This window comes from Notolepis coatsorum (assembly GCF_963971535.1).
Source record: "Notolepis coatsorum genome assembly, chromosome: 7".
NCBI lineage: Eukaryota > Metazoa > Chordata > Actinopteri > Aulopiformes > Paralepididae > Notolepis > Notolepis coatsorum.
The window spans coordinates 21,714,242-21,736,621 of record NC_140171.1 but is presented as its reverse complement, the minus strand read 5'-3'; the positions used below and the strand labels follow the sequence as shown (position 1 = coordinate 21,736,621).

General features: G+C 39.7%; 1 long non-coding RNA gene across 1 annotated transcript; it reads right to left on the bottom strand.

Moving 5' to 3' along the window:
• Positions 1–3,446: 3,446 nt before the first annotated feature.
• Positions 3,447–5,296, bottom strand: LOC311231909. The gene is made up of 3 exons (XR_014619891.1): positions 5,086–5,296; positions 3,831–3,892; positions 3,447–3,583 (listed from the first exon to the last, which is right to left on the bottom strand). It is a non-coding gene; the product is annotated as an uncharacterized lncRNA (long non-coding RNA).
• Between the last annotated feature and the right edge of the window lie 17,084 nt (positions 5,297–22,380).

The following is a 22,380-nucleotide window of genomic DNA, read 5'->3' as shown; positions in this document are numbered from 1 at the left end:
GCTTGTATCTACATTGAGGTTGGTGTTGCCGTTAGTCAGTGAATTCTGCAGTGCTTCATTTGCACTGGTTGCATTGGGAACAACAGTTTGGTTCTGGAAGATCAATGTCATGTTGACAACCACAGACCCTTGTCTAGTAACAAAAGAAAAGAAGAAGAAAAAACTAAATATTAGCCTTGCTTGGAGGGTTTAAATAAATAAAATAATTTGGACACAACATATGCATTTATATTGAACATTGTTACTATACATTATTATTATTAAAATAATCAGTACTACTGATTTACTGAGAATTACTGAAATTCTCAGTACTATATTTTCTAAATAATACATTCCTAGAATAAATCATCACTTACGAGAATTGATTGACCCTTGACCTTAAAAAGGTTGAATATAAGATCCTGTAACCTTGGTTCACCTTGAGGAGAGAAAGAGAGAGAGACAGAGATGGTAATGAGATGACCATTGAAGAGGTAAACAAGTTAAGTAACAAGTCTCTTTGTTATTTATTAAGGATATGTATCAGCTCATTTTGCTAAATAAAATTGGAAATAATTATTGGATTTGAAATTATTATTTGTAATATTTTGCTTAATACACTGCTGGTTTTAGCTGTATAAATGGTAAATGGTTATCCAAAGCGCTTTACAATTTTGTTTCTCACATTCATTCATTCACTCGCACATTCACACATCGATGGCGGCGGCAACCTTGCAAGGTGCCAACCTGCTCATCAGGAGCAATTAGGGGTTAAGTGTCTTGCTCAAGGACACTTCGACACGCTGCCCGGGAGGAGAGGGAATCGTACCGGGAACCTTCCGATTACCAGACGACCGCTCTACCTCCTGAGCCACTGTCACCCCTATAAATAAGTCAAACCTTAAAAGATAATGTCATAATGATAATCGTACCTCTGTCGTAACATTTGTAGCCAGTTCCAGGTATGCTACAGTAGTAGAATCCAAAAGGTCATTTGAAAAGGTGCGCATCATTCTGAATCCCAAACCCAAAGACCCCTCATTACTTGTAGGGGCTGCTGTGGATTCTGTAGTTGTTACAACTGGAGCTATTGTGATGGCTTCTGCAGTTGTTGCATTGGTAGTTGTGCTATCTGTACTAGCTGCAATAAGAGAGATGAAAACGATATTATCATTGGATGAAAATTGCATTGTTGTCAACTAGGGATGCTCGATGTTGGCTTTTTTACCGATACCGATATACCGATATTGTCCCACTCTTAATTTCCAATACCGATATCAATCGATACCGATATATGCAGGGTTTCCCCCCCCCCCCAAAAATGGAATAATTTCAGGTAATTAAGTAAGGGATAATGTATAGCTACAAGGTCATTGTCGCAAAATAATTGACCGACACAGAGTTTAAAATACCGAGGCGCAGCGCCGAGGTGTTTTAAACGTCAGTGAAGGTCAATTATTTTGCGACAATGATCGAGTATAGCTATACATTATCCCGCTTATTACATGGCTAACTTACTAACAATATACCTAATTCATCGACAAGACTAGATCAAATGAAGACGCAGTTGTTCTGTGGCTCTGTCAGCCCAAATAAAGTGATTATTATTATCGGCAGCCGGCAGGTCTCTGGTCTGATTGCATGACTGAGTGCAGCTGTGCATATGCTGAGCAGCACTGATACAGTGTTGTAGTGGGCTTGATTGCGAACAGCTGCGCACAGCGGTCATTATTGTCCCACAGCGGTCATTATTGTGTGATAACGGACCTCTGACGCGGGCTATTGACCAATCACAAGCAAGCATTTCGGCGAATGTGAAAACGCCATGTAATAACATTACATATCTCTTGTTGTGGAATTAACACAACATTATGCATACTTTTGACAATAAATAAAATCTGAATTTGTTCTTACTTGCTTGCCTGGGTAAATAAAGGTTATAGAAATGTAAAAACATTTTTTTCTTTTTTTTTTTTTTTAAACCGATACCGATATTTTCCGATATCACATTTTAATGCCGATATCGGCCGATAATATCGGACATCCCTATTGTCAACATCTCTTCAAATAAAAGGTTAGTAATAGTAGTCATTGTTACAGATTCACCTGTGGAAATTGCAATAGCGGTATTGTGCAGAATACGTACTTTGGTTGGTTGGCTACTAAAGTACAACTTAAGTTTGGTAAACATTTCAGTTTACTTTGATTACACTTTTGATTACAGCATATTAATGACTATCATACTATATATGTCTTGAATTAATATGATAGCACAAAAGAAGTACCAGAAATGCATTGCAAGTATATTCTCAGACAGCTACATACTGTCATGGTCCCAGCCAGGGATCATGCTCGAACAATGTGAACAGTGGGTTTCTGCCGCCTTCTGGTGGCCAAACGCAGCAACTCCAGATCCTGGACTCTCTGTGGCATTTTAGTCTAGGTCTGCTGAATAATATTGGTGCTGTGTTTTCTCTGTTCATGTTGTGTGGTGTGTAGCTTGTGTTTTAAAGGGTTTATCTTTACATGTTTCCTTAAAAGGTTTATCCTTACATATGAAAAGGTTGAACCTTTCAGGAACATAATGTAAGGATACACTTTTTTTTTTTTTTTTTTTTTTTATCTTTTCCCCCTCCATTTTCCTCCGATTTTCTCCCATCCCAATGTTAGTCGTATGCCAATTCCCAGTCCCTTCCTGGTCGCTGCGCACTTACCCCCCACAGTCAGATCATCTGGGAGAGTGGAGGCTACCACGTGCTTCCTCCGACACACGTCCAGCCAATCACCGCTTCTTTTCACCTGGCAGCGCGGATTCTCATCGAGAGGGCGTAGCGTGTGGGAGGATCACACTATCCCCCTCAAGTCCTATCCGCACTTAGCAGGCGCCTCGACCGAACTGTAGGAGTCGCTGTTTACAACGACCCGGACCCACCCCGCCAGCTTCTCCCACCCTCTAATACAGCCAATTGTATTAGTGCAGACGGCCAGCCAAGCTGGTGACAACCCCGGAGCTGTGAGCTGGATTCGAACAGGCGAATCCAGCTCACAGCTCCGGGGTTGGTGACGAACGCAATCTCCGCTCGGCCACCTAACCGCCCTAAGGATAAACCTTTTAAGGAAACATGTAAAGATAAACCCTTTAAAACACAAGCTATACACATGAACAGAGAAAACACAGCACCAATATTATTCAGCAGACCTAGACTAAAATGCCACAGAGAGTCCAGGATCTGGAGTTGCTGTGTTTGGCCACCAGAGGGCGGCAGAAAACCACTGTTCACATTGTTCGAGCATGATCCCTGGCTGGGACCATGACACATACGGGTAGAAATATATATACATATCTCATATACATACATATACACACTTAATCAACAAAAAATATATTTTCAGTATGGAAATATACACACATTTCTGACTTGGGTACATTGAAACGGTAATTCTAGTGGGATACTTACTTATGGTAATAGAGCTTGTATCTACATTGAGGTTGGTGTTGCCGTTAGTCAGTGAATTCTGCAGTGCTTCATTTGCACTGGTTGCATTGGGAACAACAGTTTGGTTCTGGAAGATCAATGTCATGTTGACAACCACAGACCCTTGTCTAGTAACAAAAGAAAAGAAGAAGAAAAAAGTAAATATTAGCCTTGCTTGGAGGGTTTAAATAAATAAAATAATTTGGACACAACATATTTGAGACATCCTATAATTCTTTATGCATTTATATTGAACATTGTTACTATACATTATTATTATTAAAATAATCAGTACTACTGATTTACTGAGAATTACTGAAATTCTCAGTACTATATTTTCTAAATAATACATTCCTAGAATAAATCATCACTTACGAGAATTGATTGACCCTTGACCTTAAAAAGGTTGAATATAAGATCCTGTAACCTTGGTTCACCTTGAAGAGAGAAAGAGAGAGAGAGACATAGATGGTAATGAGATGGCCACTGAAGAGGTAAACAAGTTAAGTAACAAGTCTCTCTTTGTTATTTATTAACTCAATGGACGCCAGACCCGAGATAAGTCGGGTTAACTCGCCATGCTTTGGACGCCAGACCAGCGATACCTCGGGTTTTGATAGTTTTTCCTTTTTTTTAAATATTTTTATTCATTATTCATCCAGGGACCTTGGTGTTACCATGGGGAATGAGTCTGAGATCGCCAAATTGCAATACCGGCCGCATCCAGCTAGATGGCGGTATCGAGCACCCTTTAAAACCTTATATCTTGCCCTGTGTTACACTCAAATGTCTCCGTGCGCAGTTTTTTGGGTCGGGCAAGTCGAGCGGTTCTCCCGGTTGCATTGAAGCGCGTCAAATACCTCAGAATGTTGTGGTGGGCTATGTCGTGGACCAAATGGACATCGGATGGACCAGATGGCGATCAAACAATTGGAATATTATTTTTGGAATACTCCCGATCACAGGTAGGGACTATCTGACGTAAATTCTAGCTTGATCGTGCAATGTTATTATACCGATCCAGCTGATCAGCGTTTTTAATGTTCAATACGAATGCCGTTACTGGCAATCAAATAATCAGAAACGACCCCCCCCCCCCTTCATGCATTCATGATGAAACATAATACCTATTATATACATTTGGTTTGGGAATAGTAGCGTGTCCAGGCAAGAAACGGCAATGCTTATAGTAGAATTCACGTATAAGGCTATAACTCAGCCTTTCGGGAATCACCCCAGACCACTCTAAAACTATACTTATATTCACCACGGTATAACACGGGAACATATGAATGAAAATTTTTATTCTTTTTGACATATTGAACGATAGATAGTTTATGTCAAATGGGCCATAGTATTGTATCCATAGCTATAATATAGAATATAGATATATAGCTCTACAAACAAGGTGACGCACTCCTATCTTTAAAGCGTGGCATTGCTACAACGGGACCCCTCTAATCCCTGGCACTGAATGAGTTAAGGATATGTATCAGCAAATTGTTCTATCCAAATTGGATTCTTGGATTTTAACGTATTACCTGTACTATTTGTCTCATTACACTGCTGGTTTTAGCTGTATAAGTAGTAGGTAAAACCTTAAAAGATAACATCATAATGATAATCCTACCTCTGTTGTAACATTTGCAGCCAGTTCCAGGTATGCCACAGTGGTAGAATCCAAAAGGTCATTTGAAAAGGTGCGCATCATTCTGAATCCCAAACCCAAAGACCCCTCGTTGCTTGTAGGGGCTGCTGTGGATTCTGTAGTTGTGACAACTGGAGCTGTTGTGATGGCTTCTGCTGCTGTTATCACAGTTGTGGATCCTGCTGTTGTTAGAGCTCCTGCTGGAATGAATGAATGAATGAATGAATGAATGAATGAATGAATGAATGAATGAATGAATGAATGAATGAATGAATGAATGAATGAATGAATGAATTAATTAATTAATTAATTAATGAAAACTTTATTTAACAGATTACAGAATGGGTACAATACAGTACGGCTCAATACACACAATTGTTAAGGGGATGCAGACCAGAGAAAGACGTTTGTCTTGTTTACATCAGGGTCCCCCATTTTGAATTCATAGTGACATTTATGACATACACGACATACATGCCATCATGACATTTATGGCATAGGGACATACATGACATACAGGTATATAGGACTGTTACATCTGTGACATATATGATATGCAAATATACAGTACTGTTACCCATAGATCCTGACAGAGAGTATACATATGATGGGGAGGAGACTGTACATTAGGAGGGGGTGGGTGGGTGGGAGAGAAATATACATAGGGCGGGGAGAGAATATATACATACGGTGGGGAGGAGACTGTACATTAGGAGGGGGTGGGTGGGTGGGAGAGAAATATACATACGGTGGGGAGATAATATATACATACGGTGGGGAGGAGACTATCTATTAGGAGGGGGTGGGGGGGTTTGGACATTTACGGTGGCCAGTTTCGAATTGCAGCCTCCCGTAGGTGCTCTTTTAGAGCGGTTTTGAATGTGGGTAGGGATTCACATTCCTTTACAGCTTTGGGTAGGGCATTCCACATTGATGTGGCATAATTGCGAAACGTGTTTAGTCCCTTGTTTGAGCCGAATCTGGGTGTAACATGATTTGTTGAGCTTCCTCTGGTGTTGTGGTCGTGGTATTCACTGACCTTTGGGAAGTATTTTGACATGTACATGGGTACCTTAGTCGTATAGTGTATCTTGTAGACCAGGCCCATTGCAAGTTGCTGTACTCTGTCTTCTACTCTAAGCCATCCTAGGTAGCCATCCTCTGTAGCTGTTGCTAAAATCGTTGCTGATACTGGAATTGTGGCTGCTTCTGAAATTATATCTGATACTGAAGTTGTGGCTGCTGCTGAAGTTTTAGCTGCTACTGAAGTTGTTGCTGCTTCTGATATTTTAGCTGCTGCTAAAGTTGTAGCTGGTGCTAAAGTTGTAGCTGCTTCTGAAGTTGTGACTGTTGCTGAAGTTTTAGTTGATACTGAATTGGTAGCTACTGAAGTTGTCAGAGCAACTGTTGTAGTTGTTAAAGACACAGGTGTAGTTGTCAGACCAAATGTTGTAGTTGTTGGAGCACCTGTTGTAGTTGTTGGAGCACCTGTTGTAGTTGTTGGAGCAACTATTTTGGTTGTCAACGCAGCTGTTGAAGTTGTTGGAGCAGCTGTTGTAGTTGTCAAAAGTTCTGTAGTAGTTTTTGGAGCAACTATTGTAGTTGTCGGGCCAACTGTTGAAGTCGTTGGAGGTGTTGTTGTAGTTGTTGGAGTGACTGTTTCAGTTGTTGGAACACCAGTTGTAGTTGTTGGAGCATATGTTGTGGTTGTCGGAGCAGCTGTTGAAGTTGTTGTAGCAGCTGTTGTAGTTGTTGGAGGTGCTATTGTAGATGTCTTAGCAATTGGTGTAGTTGTCAGAACAACTGTAGTTGTTGGTGAAACTGTTGTTGTTGTCAGAGGTTTTCTTGTAGTTGTTAGAGACACTGTTGTAGTTGTCAGACCAAATGTTGTAGTTGTTGGAGCATCTGTTGTAGTTATTGGAGCAACTATTTTGGTTGTAGACCCAGCTGTTGAAGTTGTTGGAGCAGTGGTTGTAGTTGTTGGAGCAACTGTTGTAGTTGTTGAATCTTCTGTTGTAGTTGTTGAAGCAACTGTTGTAGTTGTCAGAGGTTCTGTTGTAGTTGTTGAAGCAACTGTTGTTGTTGGCAGAGACACTGTTGTAGTTGTCAGATGTGCTGTTGCAGTTGTCACATCAGCTGTTGTAGTTGTTGGAAGTGCTATTGTAGTTGTCTTAGCAATTGGTGTAGTTGTCAGAGCAACTGTTGTAGTTGTCGGTGAAACTGTTGTAGTTGTCAGAGGACCTGCGAAAGTTGTAGCTGGTGCTAAAGGTATAGCTGGTGCTGAAGTTGTAGCTGGTGCTAAAGTTGTAGCTGGTGCTAAAGTTGTAGCTGCTTCTGAAGTTGTGACTGTTGCTGAAGTTTTAGTTGATACTGAAGTGGTAGCTACTGAAGTTGTCAGAGCAACTGTTGTAGTTGTTAAAGACACAGGTGTAGTTGTCAGACCAAATGTTGTAGTTGTTGGAGCACCTGTTGTAGTTGTTGGAGCACCTGTTGTAGTTGTTGGAGCAACTATTTTGGTTGTCAACGCAGCTGTTGAAGTTGTTGGAGCAGCTGTTGTAGTTGTCAAAAGTTCTGTAGTAGTTTTTGGAGCAACTATTGTAGTTGTCGGGCCAACTGTTGAAGTCATTGGAGGTGTTGTTGTAGTTGTTGGAGTGACTGTTTCAGTTGTTGGAACACCAGTTGTAGTTGTTGGAGCATATGTTGTGGTTGTCGGAGCAGCTGTTGAAGTTGTTGTAGCAGCTGTTGTAGTTGTTGGAGGTGCTATTGTAGATGTCTTAGCAATTGGTGTAGTTGTCAGAACAACTGTTGTAGTTGTTGGTGAAACTGTTGTAGTTGTCAGAGGTTTTCTTGTAGTTGTTAGAGACACTGTTGTAGTTGTCAGACCAAATATTGTAGTTGTTGGAGCACCTGTTGTAGTTATTGGAGCAACTATTTTGGTTGTCGACCCAGCTGTTGAAGTTGTTGGAGCAGTGGTTGTAGTTGTTGGAGCAACTGTTGTAGTTGTTGAATCTTCTGTTGTAGTTGTTGAAGCAACTGTTGTAGTTGTCAGAGGTTCTGTTGTAGTTGTTGAAGCAACTGTTGTTGTTGGCAGAGACACTGTTGTAGTTGTCAGATGTGCTGTTGCAGTTGTCACATCAGCTGTTGTAGTTGTTGGAAGTGCTATTGTAGTTGTCTTAGCAATTGGTGTAGTTGTCAGAGCAACTGTTGTAGTTGTCGGTGAAACTGTTGTAGTTGTCAGAGGACCTGCGAAAGTTGTAGCTGGTGCTAAAGGTATAGCTGGTGCTGAAGTTGTAGCTGGTGCTAAAGGTATAGCTGGTGCTGAAGTTGTAGCTGGTGCTAAAGTTGTAGCTGGTGCTAAAGTTGTAGCTGCTTCTGAAGTTGTGACTGTTGCTGAAGTTTTAGTTGATACTGAAGTGGTAGCTACTGAAGTTGTCAGAGCAACTGTTGTAGTTGTTAAAGACACAGGTGTAGTTGTCAGACCAAATGTTGTTGTTGTTGGAGCACCTGTTGTAGTTGTTGGAGCACCTGTTGTAGTTGTTGGAGCAACTATTTTGGTTGTCAACGCAGATGTTGAAGTTGTTGGAGCAGCTGTTGTAGTTGTCAAAAGTTCTGTAGTAGTTTTTGGAGCAACTATTGTAGTTGTCGGGCCAACTGTTGAAGTCATTGGAGGTGTTGTTGTAGTTGTTGGAGTGACTGTTTCAGTTGTTGGAACACCAGTTGTAGTTGTTGGAGCATATGTTGTGGTTGTCGGAGCAGCTGTTGAAGTTGTTGTAGCAGCTGTTGTAGTTTTTGGATGTGCTATTGTAGATGTCTTAGCAATTGGTGTAGTTGTCAGAACAACTGTTGTAGTTGTTGGTGAAACTGTTGTAGTTGTCAGAGGTTTTCTTGTAGTTGTTAGAGACACTGTTGTAGTTGTCAGACCAAATATTGTAGTTGTTGGAGCACCTGTTGTAGTTATTGGAGCAACTATTTTGGTTGTCGACCCAGCTGTTGAAGTTGTTGGAGCAGTGGTTGTAGTTGTTGGAGCAACTGTTGTAGTTGATGAATCTTCTGTTGTAGTTGTTGAAGCAACTGTTGTAGTTGTCAGAGGTTCTGTTGTAGTTGTTGAAGCAACTGTTGTTGTTGGCAGAGACACTGTTGTAGTTGTCAGATGTGCTGTTGCAGTTGTCACATCAGCTGTTGTAGTTGTTGGAAGTGCTATTGTAGTTGTCTTAGCAATTGGTGTAGTTGTCAGAGCAACTGTTGTAGTTGTCGGTGAAACTGTTGTAGTTGTCAGAGGACCTGCGAAAGTTGTAGCTGGTGCTAAAGGTATAGCTGGTGCTGAAGTTGTAGCTGGTGCTAAAGTTGTAGCTGGTGCTAAAGTTGTAGCTGCTTCTGAAGTTGTGACTGTTGCTGAAGCTTTAGTTGATACTGAAGTGGTAGCTACTGAAGTTGTCAGAGCAACTGTTGTAGTTGTTAAAGACACGGTTGTAGTTGTCAGACCAAATGTTGTAGTTGTTGGAGCACCTGTTGTAGTTGTTGGAGCACCTGTTGTAGTTGTTGGAGCAACTATTTTGGTTGTCAACGCAGCTGTTGAAGTTGTTGGAGCAGCTGTTGTAGTTGTCAAAAGTTCTGTAGTAGTTTTTGGAGCAACTATTGTAGTTGTCGGGCCAACTGTTGAAGTCGTTGGAGGTGTTGTTGTAGTTGTTGGAGTGACTGTTTCAGTTGTTGGAACACCAGTTGTAGTTGTTGGAGCATATGTTGTGGTTGTCGGAGCAGCTGTTGAAGTTGTTGTAGCAGCTGTTGTAGTTGTTGGAGGTGCTATTGTAGATGTCTTAGCAATTGGTGTAGTTGTCAGAACAACTGTAGTTGTTGGTGAAACTGTTGTAGTTGTCAGAGGTTTTCTTGTAGTTGTTAGAGACACTGTTGTAGTTGTCAGACCAAATGTTGTAGTTGTTGGAGCACCTGTTGTAGTTATTGGAGCAACTATTTTGGTTGTAGACCCAGCTGTTGAAGTTGTTGGAGCAGTGGTTATAGTTGTTGGAGCAACTGTTGTAGTTGTTGAATCTTCTGTTGTAGTTGTTGAAGCAACTGTTGTAGTTGTCAGAGGTTCTGTTGTAGTTGTTGAAGCAACTGTTGTTGTTGGCAGAGACACTGTTGTAGTTGTCAGATGTGCTGTTGCAGTTGTCACATCAGCTGTTGTAGTTGTTGGAAGTGCTATTGTAGTTGTCTTAGCAATTGGTGTAGTTGTCAGAGCAACTGTTGTAGTTGTCGGTGAAACTGTTGTAGTTGTCAGAGGACCTGTTGTAGTTGTTGGTGAAACTGTTGTAGTTGTCAAAGGTTCTGTTGTAGTTGTTGAAGGTGCTGTTGCAGTTGTCAGATGAGCTGTTGTAGTTGTTGGTGAAACTGTTGTTATTGTCAAATGTTCTGTTGTAGTTGTCGGTACAGCTGTTGAAGTTGTTGGAACAACAGTTGTAGTTGTTTGAGCAACTGTTGTAGTTGTCGACACAGCTTTTGATGTTGTTGGAGCAGCTGTTGTAGTTGTTGGTGCAGCTGTTATAGTTGGAGGTGCAGCTGTCGTAGTTGTTGGAACAACAGTTGTAGTTGGATGTGCAGCTGTTGAAGTTGTTGGAACAACAGTTGTAGTTGGTGGTGCAGCTGTCGTAGTTGTTGGCGGTGCTGTCGTAGTTGTCGGAGCAACTGTTTTTGTTGTTGACACAGCTGTTGAAGTTGTTGGAGCAGCTGTTGTAGTTGTTGGAGGTTCTGTCGAAATTTGTGGACCGACTGTTGTAGTTGTCGGATATACTGTTGTAGTTGTTGGAGTTGCTGTTGTAGTTATTGGAGATGCTGTTGTAGGTGTGGTTGCATTGGTAGCTATGCTAGCTGTATTAGCTGCTATAAGAAATAAGAGAATCATATTATTCTTGGATGGAAATTGCATTGTTGTCAACATCACTTCACAGTTGTAGTCATTGTAACAGACAATTCAAAAAACTGCAATAGAGGTCTTACACAAAATGGTTACTTTGGTTAGTTGGTTACTTTGCTTACCAACATAATACATATTTGATGAGTTTACCTAAGTACAACTTACATTTGTTGTCTTGTTGATTACACTTACAGCATATTAATGACTATCATACTGAACATTATGCTTTGAATTAGTAGAATCATCAGTAGTGCAAAGTAAATGCATTTTAGGTACAGTATACTCTGAGAAAATAACAGACATAATATAAAAAAAATTGTTAGGTGATAGTTAAAATTAGAAACTTACATATGTTAATAGAGCTTGTATCTACATTGAGGTTGGTGTTGCCGTTAGCCAGTGAATTCTGCAGTGCTTCAGTTGCACTGGTTGCATTTGGAGCCACAGTTTGGTTTTGGAAGATCAAAGTCATGTTGACAACCACAGACCCTTGTCTAGTAACAAAAAAAAAAGAAAAAAAAAAAAGAACAAAATATTAGCCTTGCTTGGAGGGTTTACAAAAATGTCCAGCTATAAGCAGCTAAAAGTCCTTTGGACACAATAGATTTGAGACATCCCATAATTTGGGCCATTGATATTATACATTATTTCTTGTACATTAAAGATGCAGCTATAATTCTGAGTACTATATTTTCTAAATAAAACATTCCTAGAATAAATCATCACTTACGAGAAATAATTTACCCTTGACCTTAAGAAGGTAAATGGATAGATGGTCATATAACCTTGGTTAACCTTGGGGAGAGAAAAAGAGAGACAGATATAGAGATGTTACTGACATGGCCACTGAAAGGCTGAGCAAGTTAAGCGATACACAAAAATGTGTATTAACAAATTATTCTGTGGACGATTTTAGTTATTGTGTGGATTTGAATATGTTACCTGTATTATTAATCTGATTGAACTGTTGGTTTTAGCTGTATAAATATAGTATAAATAACTACAAAAATAATATAATGATATGCTTACCTCTGTCATAACAGTTGAAGCCAGTTGCTGGTATGCTTCAGTGTTAGGATTCAAAAGGTCATTTGAAAAAGTAAATATCATTCTGAATACCAAAACCAAAGTCCCCTTGCTTGTAGTGGTTTCTGTGGATTTTGTAGTTGTGACAACTGCAGCTATTGTGGTGGCTGCTACTGTTGTAGTTGTTGGAGAAACTGTTGTAGTTGTTGGATATATTGTTGTAGTTGTTGGATCAATTGTTATAGTTGTCAGAGGTGCTGTTGAAGTTGTAGGAGGTGTATTTGAAGTTGCTGGAACAACTGTTGTAGTTGTTGGAAGTACAGTTGTAGTTGTCTGAGCTTCTGTTGTAGTTGTTGGATAGACTGTTGTAGTAGTTAAACCAACTCTTGTAGTTGTTGGAGATACTGTTGTAGTTGTAGGAGCAATTGTTGTAGTTGTCAGAGCAACTGATGTAGTTGTCTGAGCAACCGTTGTAGTTGTTGGAGAAACTGTTGTAGTTGTTGGAGATACTGTTGTAGTTGTTGGAGCAATTCTTGTAGTTGTTGGAGGGGCTGTTGTAGTTGTCAGACCAACTTTTGTAGTTGTCAGTGCAACAGATGTAGTTGCCGGTGCAACTGTTGATGTTGTTAGAACACCTGTTGTAGTTGTTGAAGCGACTGTTGTAGTTGTCGGTGGTACAGTTGTACTTGTCTGAGCAACTGTTGTAGTTGTCAGAGCAACTGTTGTAGTTGTTGGAGATACAGTTGTAGTTGTTGGAGCAATTGTTGTAGTTGTCAGTGCAACTGATGTAGTTGACGGTGCAACTTTTGAGGTTGTTAGAGCAGCTGTTGTAGTTGTTGGTGGTGCATTTGTAGTTGTCTGAGCAACCGATGTAGTTGTTGGAGCAATTGTTGTAGTTGTCGGAGGTGCTGTTGTAGTTGTTGGAGCGACTGTTGTAGTTGTCGGAGGTGCTGTTGTAGTTGTTGCAGCTACTGTTGTAGTTGTTGGAGGTGCTGTTGTAGTTGTTGGAGCAACTGTTGTAGTTGTTGGAGATACTGTTGTAGTTGTCGGAGGTGCTGCTGTAGTTGTTGGACCAACTATTGTAGTTGTTGGAGCAGTTGTTGTAGTTGTCAGTGCAACAGTTGTAGTTGTTGGAGGTGCTGTTGTAGTTGTTGGACCGACTGTTGTAGTTGTCAGACCAACTGTTGTAGTTTTTGGAGCAACTGTTGTAGTTGTTGGAGCAACAGTTGTGGTTATTGGAGATACTGTTGTAGTTGTTGGAGATACTGTTGTAGTTGTTGGAGCAATTGTTGTAGTTGACGGAGGTGCTGTTGTAGTTGTCATACCAACTGTTGTAGTTGTTGGAACAACATTTGTGGTTGTCGGAGCAGTTGTTGTAGTTGTTGGATTTGCTGTTGTAGTTGTTGGCGCAACTGTTGTAGTTGTCAGTGCAACTGATGTAGTTGACGGTGCACCTACTTTTGAGGTTGTTAGAGCAGCTGTTGTAGTTGTTGGTGGTGCATTTGTAGTTGTCTGAGCAACCGTTGTAGTTGTTGGAGCAATTGTTGTAGTTGTCGGAGGTGCTGTTGTAGTTGTCAGTGCAACAGATGTAGTTGTCGGTGCAACAGTTGTGGTTGTCGGAGCAGCTGTTGAAGTTGTTGCAGCTACTGTTGTAGTTGTTGGAGGTGCTGTTGTAGTTGTTGGACCGACTGTTGTAGTTGTCAGACTAACTGTTGTAGATGTTGGAGCAACTGTTGTAGTTGTTGGAGCAACAGTTGTGGTTATTGGAGGTGCTATTGTAGTTGTTGGTGCAGCTGTTGTAGTTGTTGGATAAACTGTTGTAGTTGTTGGAGATACTGTTGTAGTTGTTGGAGATACTGTTGTAGTTGTTGGAGCAATTGTTGAAGTTGACGGAGGGGCTGTTGTAGTTGTTGACACAACTGTTGTAGTTGTCAGTGCAACAGATGTAGTTGCCGGTGCAACTGTTGATGTTGTTAGAGCAGCTGTTGTAGTTGTTGGAGCGACTGTTGTAGTTGACGGAGGTACAGTTGTACTTGTCTGAGCAACTGTTGTAGTTGTCAAAGCAACTGTTGTCGTTGTTGGAGATACAGTTGTAGTTGTTGGAGCAATTGTTGTAGTTGTCGGAGGTGCTGTTGTAGTTGTCATACCAACTGTTGTAGTTGTTGGAACAACATTTGTGGTTGTCGGAGCAGTTGTTGTAGTTGTTGGAGTTGCTGTTGTAGTTGTTGGCGCAACTGTTGTAGTTGTCAGTGCAACTGATGTAGTTGATGGTGCAACTTTTGATGTTGTTAGAGCAGCTGTTGTACTTGTCTGAGCCACCGCTGTAGTTGTTGGAGATACTGTTGTAGGTGTTGGAGCAATTGTTGTAGTTGTCGGAGGTGCTGTTGTACTTGTCAGTGCAACAGATGTAGTTGTCGGTACAACAGTTGTGGTTGTAGGAGCAGCTGTTGAAGTTGTTGCAGCTACTGTTGTAGTTGTTGGAGGTGCTGTTGTAGTTGTTGGACCAACTATTGTAGTTGTTGGAGCAGTTGTTATAGTTGTCAGTGCAACAGTTGTAGTTGTTGGAGGTGCTGTTGTAGTTGTTGGACCGACTGTTGTAGTTGTTGGAGATACTGTTGTAGTTGTTGGAGCAAGTGTTGTAGTTGTCGGAGGTGTTGTTGTAGTTGTCAGACCAACTGTTGTAGTTGTTGGAGCAACAGTTGTAGGTGTCGAAGCAGCTGTTGTAGTTGTCAGAGGTACAGTTGTAGTTGTCGGAGCAACTATTGTAGTTGTTGGAGATACTGTTGTTGTTGTCGAAGGTGCTGTTGAAGTTGTTGGAGTAATTGTAGTAATTGTTGGAAGTGCTGTTGTAGTTGTTGGTGCAACAGTTGTAGTTGTCAAACCAACTGTTGTAGTTGTTGGAGCAACATTTGTGGTTGTCGGAGCAGTTGTTGAAGTTGTTGGAGCAGCTGTTGAAGTTGTTGGAGCGACTGTTGTAGTTGTTGGAGATAATGTTGTAGTTGTTTCAGCGACTGTTGTAGTTGTCTGAGGTTCTGTTGTAGTTGTTGGACCAACTTTTGTAGTTGTTGGAGCAGTTGTAGTTGTTGGAAGTGCTGTTGTAGTTGTTGGTGCAACAGTTGTAGTTGTTGGAAAAACTGTTGTAGTTGTTGGAGATACAGTTTTAGTTGTTGAAGCAACAGTTGTGGTTGTCCGAGCAGTTGTTGTAGTTGTTGGAGCAGCTGTTGTAGTTATTGGAGGTGCTGTTGTAGTTGTTGGTGCAGCTGTTGTAGTTGTCAGTGCAACAGTTATAGTTGTTGGAGAAACTGTTGTAGTTGTTGGAGATACTGTTGTAGTTGTAGGAGCAATTGTTGTAGTTGTCTGAGCAACCGTTGTAGTAGTTGGTAAAACTGTTGTAGTAGTTGGATAAACTGTTGTAGTTGTTGGATAAACTGTTGTAGTTGTTGGAGATACTGTTGTAGTTGTTGGATCAATTGTTGTAGTTGACGGAGGGGCTGTTGTAGTTGTCAGACCAACTGTTGTAGTTGTCAGTGCAACAGATGTAGTTGCCGGTGCAACTGTTGATGTTGTTAGAGCAGCTGTTGTAGTTGTCAAAGCAACTGTTGTAGTTGTTGGAGATACAGTTGTAGTTGTTGGAGCAATTGTTGTAGTTGTCGCAGGTGCTGTTGTAGTTGTCATACCAACTGTTGTAGTTGTTGGAACAACATTTGTGGTTGTCGGAGCAGTTGTTGTAGTTGTTGGAGGTGCTGTTGTAGTTGTTGGACCGACTGTTGTAGTTGTTGGAGCAAGTGTTGTAGTTGTCAGACCAACTGTTGTAGTTGTTGGAGCAACAGTTGTGGTGGTCGGACCAGTTGTAGTTATTGGAGGTGCTGTTGTAGTTGTCAGTGCAACAGTTGTAGTTGTCGGAGCAACTATTGTAGTTGTTGGAGATACTGTTGTAGTTGTTGGACCAACTATTGTAGTTGTTGGAGCAGTTGTTGTAGTTGTCAGTGCAACAGTTGTAGTTGTTGGAGGTGCTGTTGTAGTTGTTGGACTGACTGTTGTAGTTGTTGGAGATACTGTTGTAGTTGTTGGAGCAAGTGTTGTAGTTGTCAGACCAACTGTTGTAGTTGTTGGAGCAACAGTTGTGGTTGTCGGACCAGTTGTAGTTGTTAGACCAGCTTTTGTAGTTGTTGGAGAAGTTGTTGTAGTTGTTGGAAGTGCTGTTGTAGTTGTTGGTACAACAGTTGTAGTTATCAGACCAACTGTTGTAGTTGTTGGAGCAACATTTGTGGTTGTCGAAGCAGTTGTTGAAGTTGTTGGAGCAGCTGTTAACAAAATAACTACTGTTGTAGTTGTTGGAGGTACTGTTGAAGTTGTTGGAGCAGCTGTTGTAGTTGTTGGAGCGACTGTTGTAGTTGTCGGAGGTACTTTTGAAGTTGTCAGAGCAACTGTTGTAGTTGTTGGAGATAATATTGTAGTTGTCTGAGGTGCTTTTGTAGTTGTTGGTGCAACTGTTGTAGTTGTTTCAGCGACTGTTGCAGTTGTCTGAGGTGCTGTTGTAGTTGTTGGACCAATTGTTGTAGTTGTCGGAGGTGGTGTTGTAGTTGTCAGACCAACTGTTGTAGTTGTTGAAGCAACAGTTGTGGTTGTCAGAGCAGTTGTTGTAGTTGTTGGAGCAGCTGTTGTAGTTGTCAGTGCAACAGTTGTAGTTGTTGGAGAAACTGTTGTAGTTGTTGGAGATACTGTTGTAGTTGTTGGAGCAATTGTTGTAGTTGTCGGAGCTGCTGTTGTAGTTGTCGGTACAACAGTTGTGGTTGTCAGACCATCTGATGAAGTTGTTGCAGCTACTGTTGTAGTTGTTGGAGGTGCTGTTGTAGTTGTTGGAGCGACTGTTGTAGTTGTCTGAGGTGCTGTTGTAGTTGTTGGAGCAACTGTTGAAGTCGTTGGAGCAACTATTGTAGTCGCCAGTGCAACTGTTGTAGTTTTTGAAGCAGATGGTGTAGTTGCAAGAGCAGCTGTAGTTGTTGGGGCTGCTGTTGTGGTTGTTGAAGCTTTTGTAGTTATTGTGGCCAGCACTGAAGTGGTTGCTGCTGCTGTTGAAGTACTCGCAGCAGTTGTGGAAGATTGTGTTTGAACTGCATGGATTATTAACACAAGGACTGCAGATTGTAAGAGAAGAAAAGTGATGTTAGTCCTTTGAAAACAAACCTGTCATCTTATTCATGAGTCCACATGTAAAACACTTACCAATAGAGTAAACCCTCATCATCCCCATGTTGAATTAACCTGCAGGTGTACCTAATGAATGAGAAGTGAGCATGATTATTCTCAATACATATATACAGCATGACAGGCAAGACAAATCCAATGACAGATTACTCTTTTCTTAGACCCACTTGATGTTCATAGCATTGCTAAAAGGTCTGAACCAGAATTAAAAACAAATTTTGTGTAATGACTCAAACAAATGTATAATCTATACTGATTGAAGATGAATTGCAGCAACAACAGCCAAGCATAGTCCACATCTGAATGCAGTTTGAGATTAGGGGTGTCCATTATCTGTATGATGAATGAATGAATGAATGAATGAATGAATGAATGAATGAATGAATGAATGAATGAATGAATGAATGAATGGATGAATGAATGAATGAATGAATGAATGAATGAATGAATGAATGAATGGATGAATGAATGAATGAATGACTTGAATGAATGAATTACTTTATTTGACAATATAAAATCTTAGTGTCTGTGTTAATTATAGTCCCTTTTGAGCCATGTCTTTAGGCTGGACTTGAATCTAACAGCATTGATTACGATTTCCAGATCACTGGGCAGACTGTTCCAAAAGACAGCTGCAGAATATAAAAATGACTCCTGTATATTTTCAATCAACAAAATTATCTTTACCATTATCTCTATTTTGATAGAAGACCGGACGTAGGCATGCCTTAGTTATACTGGACGTAGTTTTCTTTTTCATATGCACATTTTCTTTTCAGACTTTCAAATAAGTCACGTTAAATTTAAATATTAATTGGAAATGCAATTGTTGAGCCGTCGAAGCATCAAATCGATTTAATATTGACATATGATTTATTATTAAATATATTTCTATCTCCTCATACTGTACTTTTCATCTCTCTCTCTCTTTTTATTTTTAACTACACTACGTTTTATGAACTGTCTGACCCCCCCCCTTTAATTGGGGGATATTGAACGATCAGACTAAAGAAAATATATTTCTTTATATTTATAATAATATTATTATTAATTTGTATATACAACAGCAAACTAAACTAAATTTTATGAATTGTCTGATCCCCCACCCCCTTTATATGGGTGACATTTATCAATTTGAATCTGAAAAGAAGTTTTATAAACTGTTTTGCCTGTTTTATTTTATTATTTATTTATTTTTAAAGATGTATCAACTTTAAAGCCAGGATATAAATGCCAGTGCTTTCACAGTTCAATATATTTTTTTATAATAATAATAATAAAATCTAAATGTTTATCGTATTTTTGTCACTCAAACACTCTTTCCCGCCCAGTCTGCCACTGCGCATTGGTACCCAGATGTGTGAATGGCTTATCTCTTGAAGGCAGATCTGGCCCATTCATGCATTACTGTACATGCACATTAGGGGTGTAGGCTGTATGGTGAAGGCTGTATCGTTTCATCCCGTTCCCACCTCGGCGAATTACACAATTTTCACTGTGGGTGAAAGTTTGATTGGTATAGATTTAGGAACAAAAAGTTCTCATTGACAAAATAGCACATTTTGCGCAATCATTTTCGTAAAGTCGGGACTAGATCTTTCCTCGCAAACGGATATTTGGTCACCGCAGAGTTTTATCTGACACGATTGGTGCGAGTTCGGTCACGTATCTTGCGCTAGACCAATAGCAGCTCTCCTTGTTGCCAAGTTACAGACAAGAGATTGTGTAAACAGCTGCGTGATGTTATCGTGTCATTCACGGAGTACATCTCGACGCAAATGGACAACAAACACATCGCTCGCAAAATAGGTTTCAAAACAATGTTATATGCATATACGCTACTTGATATAGGTAATCGATTGAATACAGCTGTGAAACGGGCGATAACGTTCGTCTTATTAACCATACTGTACATTTAAATCATATCGCCTTCTATCTACACCAGGGGTAGGCAACCCTAGGCACACGTGCCCGCATAGGCACGTGGGGGCATTTTCATTGGCACAGGGGGCAACATAAAAAAATAATAATAATAAAAAAAAAAATATATATATATATATATATAAATTATATATATATATATTGCTTTTTACTTTGCTTTGATTTTTTAATTTTTTTGAACAAATCTTTTTATAATTTTTTTGACATGACATAAAACTAGACACACAAACATTAACAGTAAATATCCACAATAAATCACAGGACTATACAGTCCAGTATTTGAATCAATATAAATGTAGGTTACGAGATATATACATAATACTTACAATACAATACAATACATATGCTCTTGCTCGCTTTTCTTCCCCCCCCTCAGGACCCCCCTTGGATAATCCATCCATTATTTCATTTCTAACCAAGGATTACAAATTCATATGCTAACCTTTATTCTCTCCACCACCTCTAACCAGATTGCTATGCTGGCTTCATTGACACCTAAAATTCTTGCGGTAGATATCTCTAGATAAATCACATCGAGATAGGTAAGAACCCATACCTTCCGGCACATTTTATCCGGTTGAATCCAGCGTGATGCTATCAGCTTTTTAGCAGCCGTAAGACCGACATTTGTCTCTTTAGCTGTGTAGACGCTGCTAACTGAGAAACATCATTCAACAACAATACAGAAGGCAGTACAGGTATGGTCAGAAATAAAAATTCTGATAATTGCGTGGTTACTTCTTCCCAGAATATCTTAACAGGGGGGCATTCCCATACATATGCATAAATGTACCGATATCACCCCTTAGACACAAGGAGCATAGAGAGTCTTGTTTAAGCCCCATTCGGTTCAATCTTATAGGAGTCAGGTAAGTCCTATGAATAAAATTAAGATTAATCTGTTGATGATCCGGGTTGCGTGACGCTAGTCGAACGTTTGCCCAGACTTCATGCCAATCAAAATCTACTTCCAAGTCTGGTATATCCTTCCTCCAAACTGAGTCTAGGGGAAGGATTCCATACGAAGACGTAAGTAAGTGATGATAAAAATCAGATACGAAGCCTCTCGATGTCTCCCTTTCATAAAATAATTTGTGATATCTGTGGTGCTCAAGTGGTATCTTTAATGGGACTCCATGAGCCTTCAAAGTTGCTAATAACTGTATATAGAAATAATAAGTGGAGCTGGTGAGGTTAAATTTGTTATGAATATCTTGATAGCTACAGAAACCCCGTTCGTTGAAGATATCTCCCAATGTATGTATGCCCTGCTTTTCCCATTTGGGATATCTGATAGGTCGTTGTGCAATAAGGAGTGCATTGTTATTGAATAGGGGAGAATGGCTATGCCATTTATGTTGGTTAGTAATTTCTTTCTGTGTGTCACGCCATATCCGAATCACATGTGTAATAAGAGGGCCAAATTGCAAGTCGCATTGCTTAATTGATAATTTGGTGTATACTATATCCTGCAGTCTATGTGGTGCCACTATGTTTTCTTCTAATGTTCTCCAGGATACAGATGCTTAGAATCAAACCAGGTGATCAGTGGTTTTAAAGAGAACCACTATTCAATTCATTATGAATTGAAAATGGGGGACCCTGATGTAAACAAGACGAAAGTCTTTCTCTGGTCTGCATCCCCTTAACAATTGTGTGTATTGAGCCGTACTGTATTGTACCCATTCTGCAATCTGTTAATACAATTCTCATTCAATCAATCAATCTGCGAGGTGATTGATTGAATGAAAATTTTATTTTGAGTAAATTGTAATGAAACAAATGAGAATATCAATAAAAATGTTTTTATCTTTGACTGTGAATAACACCATGCTCAAATTGACCAGACCTGAAAATTCTAAGCAAATTAATAGATGGAAGATGATTAAACAGAAGGTTTTGTACAGTAGATACAGTACTGAATTCTGCCATCTGGACACATGCAATTTGAAATATGATTATAGAATATAGAATATCAGGCATAAAATGGTTATGCGATTAAAATGCGATTAATTAGATTAATTAATTACAAATCCTGTAATTAATTAGATAAAAAAATGTAATTGCCTGACAGCACTAATATATATCTAACCCTAACTAACCTTACTGTCATGCACTTGTCCTAATAAACTAACCTACACTGTAGCACTCAACACTTTGATGAAGGTCTCATTCTCCAACGGACAAAAAGGGCTTTCTCTTAGGGCCATTTGAGACCTTTTCAGGCAGATTTTGGGATTCACCAACCATCACAATAAACCATATATAATTAATATTATATTATAATATATTGTCTATATTCATATCTTGCCCAAAAAAATCTCAACTGGCCCTAAGAGAAAGCCCTTTTTGTCGTAAGTCCATTGGAGAAGTTGTGCCCTTCCTGATGACTTGTCGTACATAACTTGTAAGTCGCTTTGGATAAAAGCGTCAGCTAAATTACTAAATGTAAATGTACAGTAACCACTAACCATCCATAGTGACTTAACGTTTATACAGTAACCATCCAGTGACTTAATGTTTATACAGTAACCATCAGTAACCATCCATAGTGTCTTAACATTTATACAATAACCATCCATAGTGACTTAATGTTTAAACAGTAACCATCCATAGTGACTTAACATTTATACAATAACCATCCATAGTGACTTAATGTTTATACAGTAACCATCCATAGTGTCTTAACATTTATACAATAACCATCCATAGTGACTTAATGTTTAAACAGTAACCATCCATAGTGTCTTAACATTTATACAATAACCATCCATAGTGACTTAATGTTTATACAGTAACCACCCATAGTGACTTAACGCTTATAGATGGAAATTAACTTATGACTACATTCTGTTATGTTTACATAAATGTTCATTAATGTGCATTGTCCCCATTTTTTTATAAATAAATTGAGTGATACTTTTTTTAGTTTTACAGGATGCCAGATTAGTGTTCACATGTTGTGGACCTTTGGCACACAAGAACAGATGAGGTCTGCTCCATAAGCAGAGCTGGAGGCAACACTGGGCTGCAGGACCCAAGAGTATTCATGTATATATTTTTATTTACATTTACAGCATATAACCATATCTGTCAGAATAGACCTGCATATAATCCTTCTATATACCTACTTATACACCTGCATATAACCCATATAACTCTGTATGATAGCATGTGTAATAATGCTGTATACG